This window comes from Aotus nancymaae, unplaced genomic scaffold (assembly GCF_030222135.1).
Source record: "Aotus nancymaae isolate 86718 unplaced genomic scaffold, 86718_ANA_hifiasm-v0.15.2.pri h1tg000053l, whole genome shotgun sequence".
Taxonomy (NCBI): Eukaryota; Metazoa; Chordata; class Mammalia; order Primates; family Aotidae; genus Aotus; species Aotus nancymaae.
The window spans coordinates 13,700,487-13,709,265 of record NW_026988467.1 but is presented as its reverse complement, the minus strand read 5'-3'; positions in this window follow the sequence as shown (position 1 = coordinate 13,709,265).

Genomic DNA, 8,779 nt, shown 5'->3' with positions numbered 1-8,779 from the left:
TGATGACTATAGTCACCCTGTTGTGCTATCTAATAGTTGATCTTATTCATTCTATTTTTTTGGTACCCACTCAGCATATTTTTTGTTTTGTTTTGCTTTTTTTTTCTTTTGAGACAGAGTCTCAGTCTGTCGTCCAGGCTGGAATGCAGTGGCGTGATCTCGGCCCACTGCAATCACCACCTCCCAGGTTCAAGCAATTCTCCTCCCTCAGCCTCCCAAGTAGCTGGGGTTACAGGTGTGCACCACCACACCTGGCTAATTTTTGTTGGTCAGGCTGGCCTTGAACTCCTGACCTTATGATCCGCCCGCCTTAGCTGCCTAAAGTGATGGGATTACAGACTTGAGCCACTGTGCCCAGCCTCAGCATGTTTTTTTTTGTTTTGTGTTTGTTTTTTGAGACGGAGTCTCAATCTGTTGCCCAGGCAGAAGTGCAATGGGGCGGTCTCGGCTCACTGCAACCTCTGCCTCCCGGGTTCAAGCAATTATCCTGCCTCAACCTCCCCAATAGCTGGGATTATAGGTGCCTGCCACCAGACCCGGCTGAAAAACAAAAGGAAAATGCCAGAACTTTTTCCATACAGTTGAACCATTTATTTATTCTTTCTTTTCTTTTTTTTTTTTTAAAGACGGGGTTTCACCATGTTGGTCAGGCTGGTCTTGAACTCCTGACCTCAGGTGATCCGCCCACCTTGGCCTCCAAAGTGCTTGGATTACAGGTGTGAGTCATCGCGTCCGGCCCAGTTGAACCAATTTAAACTCCCACCAACAATATGAGTGCTCCAATTACTCCCCATCTTGTTCAGATTTGGTACTGTCAATCTTATTTAGTCATTCTGGTGGATGTGAGGTTGTATTTTTTTTCACTTACATTTGTTTGTATTCCTGAATACTTTTTTTTTTTTTTTTGAGACAGAATCTTGCTCTATCACCCAGGCTGGAGTGCAGTGGTGCAATCTCAGCTCACTGCAAGCTGTGCCTCCCGGGTTCAAGCAATTCTCCTGCCTCAGCCTCTGGAGTAGCTGGGAGTACAAGGGTGCACCACCACACCCAGCTAATTTTTGTATTTTTAGTAGAGATGGGGTTTCACTGTGTTGACCAGGCTGATCTCACCTGACCTCAAGCGATCTGTCCACCTCAGCCTCCCAAAGTTCTGGGGTTCACTTTTTTCCAATTATTTATTATTATTTTGAGACAAAGTTTCGCTGTGTCACCCAGGCTGCAGTGCAACAGCATGGATCTTGGCGCACTGCAACCTCTGCCTCCAGGTTCAAGAGATTTTCCTGCCTCAGCCTTCGTAGCTGGGATTACAGGTACCTGCCATCATGCCCAGCTAATTTCTGTATTTTTGTAGAGACAGGGTTTCACCATGTTGATCAGCCTGGTCTTGATTTCCTGACCTCAGGTGATCCGCCCACTTCGGCTCCCAAAGTGCTGGGATTACAGGTGTGAGCCACTGTGCCTGGCTTCTTCAATTATTTTTTCATTCTCTTCCTCAGACTTGATTATTCCATTGTCCTATCTTCAAATTCATAGATTCTTCTCGCTGCTCAAATCTACCTTGAATCCCGCTAGTAAAATTTTCATTTCAATTATTGCACTTTCTAGCTCCAGATTGAAAAGTGATTATTCCACTGTTCTATTTTCAAGTTCACTGATTCTTCTGCCTACTCAAATCTACCTTGAATCCCTCTCGTGAAACTTGCATTTCAGTTATGATACTTTTCCACTCCACAATCTTTTCGGTTTCTTGTTTGGATTTTTTATCTCTTTTGTAAATTTCCATCTTGTTCATACATTGTTTTCTGGACTTTTTCCAAGTCTTCCTTTAGTTCTCTGAGCATCTTTTTAAGCCAGCTGGGTTTTTTTTGTTTTGTTTTGTCTTTTTGTTTTTTTCCTTTTTGTGGAGAACAGGGTCTCGCTATATTGCCCAGGCAGGTCTCAAACTCCTGGACTCAAGCTATCCTCCTGCCTCTGCCTCCCTAAAAGCTGGGATTACAGGCGTGAGCCACAGCGCCTGGCCAAGACAGCTGTTTTATAAATACTTTTTCTAGTACATCTACTGTCAGGTCTTTTTCAGGGACTGTTTCTGTTGATTTTTTTCCTTTAAATGGCCATGCTTGGTCAGGCGCAGTGGCTTATGCCTGTAATCCCAGCACTTTGGGAGGCTGAAGTGGGCGGATCACCTGAGGTTGGGAGTTCAAGACTAGCCTGACCAACATGGAGAAACCCCATCTCCACTAAAAATAAAAACTTAGCTGGGCATGACGGCAGGCACCTGTAATTCCAGCTACTTGGGAGGCTGAGGCAGGAGAATTTCTTGAACCTGGCAGGCGGAGGTTGTGGTGAGCCAAGAACGCGCCACTGCACTTCAGCATAGGCAACAAGAGCAAAACTCCATCTCAAAAAAATAAAAAAAATAAGCCGGGCGATGTGGCTCACGCCTGTAATCCTAGCACTTCGGGAGGCCGAGGCGGGTGGATCACGAGGTTAGGAGTTTAAGACCAGCCTGGCCAAGATGGTGAAACCCATGTCCACTAAAAATACAAAAGTTAGCTGGACGCAGTGATGGGCGCCTGTAATCCCAGCTACTCGGGAGGTTGAGGCAGGAGAATCGCTTGAACCCGGGAGGCAGAGGTTGCAGTGAGCCAAGATTGTACCACTGCACTCTAGCCTGGGCAACAGAGCAAGACTCTATCTCAATAAATAAATAAATAAATAAATAAATAAATAAATAAATAAATAAGTAAATGGCCAAGCTTTCCTGTTTCTCTGAATGGCTATGATTTTTTGCTGAAAACTGGACATTTGAATCTAATAATGTGGTAACTATGACAATAAGATTCTCCCCCTTCCTCGCAGTTTGCTGTTTTTTTGTTATTGTTTATTCATTTTTGTTGTTGTAGGCTGTGTCAGAGAGCAGTCTCAACTATACACTTAAGGTCTTCTCAGATCTTTTCTGAGCCTGTGCCTTTCCCTGGGAACTGGGGTTACTTTCTAATTTCCCCCCACAGATATGGTTGCTTCTGAATGTCTTAGTCTTCAATGTCTGCGTCCAAAAAGGGTGAAAAGAGAAAAATGAAGTGAGGAAAAGGGCACTGACCCTTTGCATTTCTGGGAAGTCACTTCAACTGGAAGGGAGCATGGTTTACCAAACACACACACACACACACACACACACACACACACACACACACGGGGCAAGGGCTTGCAACAATGTGGGGAGGTCCAACAGCCCCTCTTTGCACCTTTGTTTTCAGAAGCAGCCATTAGTAATCAGAGCACAATTCCCACTATTGTGGAGGACAGGGTCCTTTTTGTCTACCCTGGCTCCAGCAAGCTGCATGCAAGCCGCTCCTGGGGCTGAAATGGAAGACAAATAGCTGATACTGTGCTAAAAGTTTAACTTGACCAAGATTAACTGCAATTTGCCATCCAAACCTTCCCCTGGATGGTGCAAGACTCCAGAGTTCCAAAACAGTATGACAGATTCTGCCAGGGCAATTGTTGTCTAGGTTTGAAGGCAGATTCCTGGTGCTTCCCACTCCACTATCTTCCCCTAATCTGATCTTTAGTCCATCCAGTGAATTTTTCACTTTGGGTATTGTTGTTCTTACATTTTTTGTAGATACAGGGTTTTGCCATAATGCCATGTTGTCCAGGCTGGTCTTGAACTGGGTTCAAGCAATCCTGCGCCAGCCTCCCAAAGTGCTGGGCTCAGAAAAGACCTGAGAAGACCTTAAGTTTATACCTTCGGCTGATCTTTGGCACAGAGACAGCCTACAACAACAACAAAAATAATTACAAAAAACAACAAACTCTGAGGAAGGGGAAGAATCTTCTTCTTTTTTTCTCTTTTTTTTTTTTTTGAGACAGTCTTGCTCTGGTGGCCCGATCTCATCTCACTGCAACCTCCTCCTCCGGGTTCAAGTGGTTCTCCTGCCTCAGCCTCCTAAGTAGCTGGGATTACAGGCACCTGCCACCACGACTGGCTAATTTTTGTATTTTTAGTAGAGAAGGGTTTCACCACATTGGCCAGGATGGTCTTGAACTCCTGACCTCCTGATACACCCACCTCAACCTCCAAAAGTGCTGGGATTACAGGCTTGAGCCACCATGCCCGGCTTTTTTTTTTTTTTTTTTTTTTTTTTTGAGATGGAGTCTTGCTCTGTCGCCTAGGCTGGAGTGCAGTGGCGTGATCTCAACTCACTGCAACCTCCGCCTCCCAGGTTCAAGCGATTCTCCTGCCTCAGCCTCCTGAGTAGCTGGAACTACAGGCACCTACCACCATGCCCGGCTAATTTTTGTATTTTTAGTAGAGATGGGGTTTCACCAGATTGGTCAGGCTAGCCTTGAACTCCTGACCTTGTGATCTGCCTGCCTCAGTCTCCCAAAGTGCTGGGATTACAGGCATGAGCCACTGCGCCCAGCCGAGAACCCTATTTTCATAGTTACCACATTATTAGATTCAAATGTCCAGTTTTCAGTGAGCCACTGCACCTGGCCAGGTATTGCATTTTTCATGTTTAGAGATTTGGCTGGGTGTGATTTATGGCATTTGCATTGTCATCGCGGGATCTCCCTTCACCATCTTCCTTTTCCTTTGCCTCTCTCCTGCATTCTTTTTCTTTTGAGACGGAGTTTTGCTCTGTTGCCCAGGCTGGAGTGCAGTGGTGCCATCTCGGCTCACTGCAACCTCTGCCTCCTGGGTTCAAATAATTCTCATGCCTCCACCTGGGATTACAGGCATGCACCACCATACCCAGCTAATTTTGTATTTTTAGTAGAGATAGGGGGTTTTACCATGTTGGCCAGGCTGGTCTCGAACTCCTGATCTCAGGTGATCTCCTGCCTCAGCCTCCCAAAAGTGCTGGGATTAAAGGTGTGAGCCACTGCACCTGGCTGGGGTCTCCTGCTTTCTGTAATCACATCTTTCTCTTTTTTGATTTATGTTCTCATTTTGGAAGAACATGTTCTCCAGTAGCTTCTTGGAAAAGGATGCGCGGGAGGTAATGCTGTTGATTACCTATGTCTACAAATGTGTTTGTAACTCTCCAGTCTCCTTGCTGTCTCCAGCTCTTTCCTGCACCTCCCAGGCTTTTCACAGGCCACTCCTCTGCCTAAAGACTCATCCTCCAGATACCCATTCTGTTTGTTTCCTCCCCTCATCCTGTTCAAATGTCACCTCTGAGACCTTTGCTTACCACTTTGATCAAGAGAGCCCCTTATCGCTACCTCCTACCCTTCTACTTTTCCTCAGGGCACCCAGCACTCCTAACATGGCATTTGAGACAGGATCTCGCTCTGTCATCGCCCAGGCTGCAGTGCAGTGGCATGATGACAGCTCGCTGCAGCCTTGACTTCCCTGCTCAAGCAATCCTCTCGTGTCAGCCTCTTGAGTAGCTGGGACTACAGGCACATGCCACCATTCCCAGCTAATTTTTAAATTTTTTTGTAGGCCGGGCGTGGTGGCTCACGCCTGTAATCCAAGCACTTTGGAGGCCAAGGCAGGCGGATCACCTGAGGTTGGGAGTTCAAGACCAGCCTGACCAACATGGTGAAACCCCATCTCAATTAAAAAAAAAAAAATTTTTTTTGTAGAGGTGTCTCACTATGTTGCCTAGGCTGGTCTCAAACTCCTGGGCTTAAGTGATCCTCCTACCTTGGTCTCCCAAAGTGCTGGGATTACAAGTATGAGCCCCACCATGCCTGGCCTGTATTTTTATTTACTTGTTTACAGTCTGACTCTGCCAGTAGGTCTGTGTCCAGGTAGCTGATGTGATAAATGATTCCAGGAAAGAGGAATAAGGGAAGGGGTGTGAACCATGAAGGAGGAGGAGGCAATTCAAAGATGTGTTACTGAGTCAAACACCTCTCAGGATCTTCTGAGGAGACTAAAAATGGCAGCTCAGGGCTGGGTGTGGTGGCTCATACCTGTAATCCCAGCACTTTGGGAGGCTGAGGTAGGTGGATCACCTGAGGTTAGGAGTTCGAGACCAGCCTGGCCAACATGGTGAAACCCCGTCTCTACTAAAAACACAAAAAACTAGCTGGGCTTAGTGGCACATGCCTGTAATCACAGCTACACAGGAGGCTGAGGCAGGAGAATTGCTTGAACCCAGGAGGCAGAGGTTGCAGGGAGCTGAGATTGTGCCACTGCACTTCAGCCTTGGCAACAAGAGCAAAACTCTGTCTCAAAAGAAAAAGAATGGCAGCTCAGAACTGCCAGAAGAAAGAGAAAAGCCCGTATAGCTCATCCACTAGCTCCTTTGGCAAAGGTGACCCCGACAGGTGCTTAACTCCCCTGAACTCTGGGTTGCACATGTCAGAGAATCCCCAGGACAGGAAGCAAGAGGCTCAGGCCTGAGGTGAGACCCGTAGGGTTGTCTCTGTGCAAAGCTAGTTGAAGCCTGTGTGTAAGTGGCCACTGTGGCACCCTTGGTCCAAGGTGTTAGTAGCTGGCTGGAGTAAGAAGTGCGGCTGAGACTACAATACAGGGGCCCCGTGTGGATGTCTCCTTCAACGCTCTCTTCCAATCACTTAGAAGAGTAGTCAGGACACAGTGAGCATTCAGTAAATATTTACTGAATGCTGTTGCAGTCTAGTTGAGGGAAAGGCAAGTAGTGAGCTAAGAAAATCAAGTGGGGGCTGGGCGCGGTGGTTCACGCCTGTAATCCCAGTACTTTAGGAGGCCGAGGCAGGCAGATTGCCTGAGGTCAGGAGTTTGAGACCAGTCTGGCCAACAGGGTGAAACTCCGTCTCTACTAAAAATACAAAAAAATTAGCCAGGTGTGGTGCATGCATCTGTTATCCCAGCTACTTGGGAGGCTGAGGCAGGGGAATTGCTTGAACCAGGGAGGTGGAGGTTGCTGTTAGCCCCGAGATCGCACCATTGCACTCTAGCCTGGGTGACAGAGCGAAACTCGATCTCAAAAAAAAAAAAAGAAAGAAAGAAAATGAAGTGGGTTGTGGGCTGTAATTGGGTAACTACAGGTTCCAGGGGGCTTCCAGCAGAAGCCTAGCTACCCTGTGGGGTGAGGATGGGGCGGATAGGACAGAGAAGACTTTCTGGAGCAGAGGGTCCTTAACCTGAAATCTGGAAGATGAGCAGGAGTAACTGCACAGATGATTTACAAAGTACTTGCACATCTAAGTAAATATATCAGTGATAAAATCATAGGGAATGGCCACGTGCAATGGCTCACACCTGTAATCTCAACACTTTGGAAGGCCAAGGTGGAAGGATGGCTTGAGGCGAGGAGTTTGTGATCAGCCTGGGCAACAAAGTGAGATCACATCTCTACACAAAATTTTTTTAAAAATAGCTGGACAAGGTGGTGGAGGTCCCAATTACTTGAGAGGCTGACGTAGAAGGATCAGTTGAGCCCAGTTCGAGACTGTAGTGAGGCCATGTTCACACCACTGCACTCCTGTTTGAGCAACAGAGTGAGACTCTGTCTCCCTGCCACGCCCCCAAAAAATAACAGGTAACATGTACAAAGCATTTTCTGTGTGCCAGACACCATGCTGCATGCTTGGCGGGCCTTGTTAATTAATCCTTATTATTTAATCCTATGACACATGAACTGTTTGATCTGTTTTACCCAATGGAAACTTGAAGCTCAGAGAAGTCAAGTCACTTGCATTGACAGGGTAGAGAGAACCACTTCCCTCTGTTTTACACAGGGCTACAGAGGCCCAGAGCAGGGCAGTACTTGCTCATGGGCACAGAAAGGTAAGGGCTGGGCTGGGACTAGAATCCAGGTTTCCTGACTCCTGGGCTTGTGTTCCTGCTCCAGAGCTGGCTAGAGAGGGGCTGAGGAGAAGGGTGAATTAAACACAGCCAGGCTGAGATGAGTGGGCACTGCCTCCCCAGCTACTATCAGAAAAAGCTGAAGGCAGGCACCTGCAAGGCCCAAGAAATGGAAGTGGCCATACGCCGGCTGCGGCTGCGGAAGAAGATTCCCTACAACCCCCAGCAGGAAGAGAGCTCAGAAGTCCCAGAACGAAAGGTCCTCAGTATCCTGAGCCAGCTGACGCAGCAGAACTATGGTGAGGGCCCTGGGCAGGGTGGGCTGGGCTGGGGTCGGGGCTCTGCTCTCTTGCCCATCTGGCCTCCTTACTTACCTTGGGCCCTTAGGAGCTGAGAGGCCAGTTTCCCACTTTGGGCTTAACCGCGTACATCAGAAAACAGGCTGACAATCACTATTTTACATCCAGGCCTATGACAATGGCCTCCTGCATTGGACTGCTCCCCTCCTGCCTTAGCCTGAGCTCAGGTTGGTCCTATGAGCCAGGACTGACTCAGGAACAGCTGTAGAGATTGGCAATCCCAGCTTACCGTTTACTGAGTGCCCCACTGTGCTAGGCCCTTTGCTGATGCTCTAGAATTTCATCCTCGTAATCATGTATTTCCTCCATTTTACAGATTAGAAAAATGAAACTGATAAAGTTAAGCAGCTTGCCCAATGCCCCTACCTAGTATGTTTTGGAAAGGGGAGTTTATATCCAGGTCTGACCCCAAAATCTATGCTCTTTCCACTGGCTAGGCCTGCCTCCCTTGCCCAGGTACCATTTATTAGACTTCTATTGTGTGCCAAGTAACAGGATAGGAGTTTTGCAGTCTTTCTAGAGTATGCCTACTAGATTTTGCCAGCACACAGCACAAAGACATCTGCTCCTTGTTAAGCTGTTACCAGCCCTTATTCTGTGCAGCACTGAGCTGAGTGCTTGCATATATTACTCCTTTAATCCTCATCAACTCTTGTGAGGTGAGTACCAC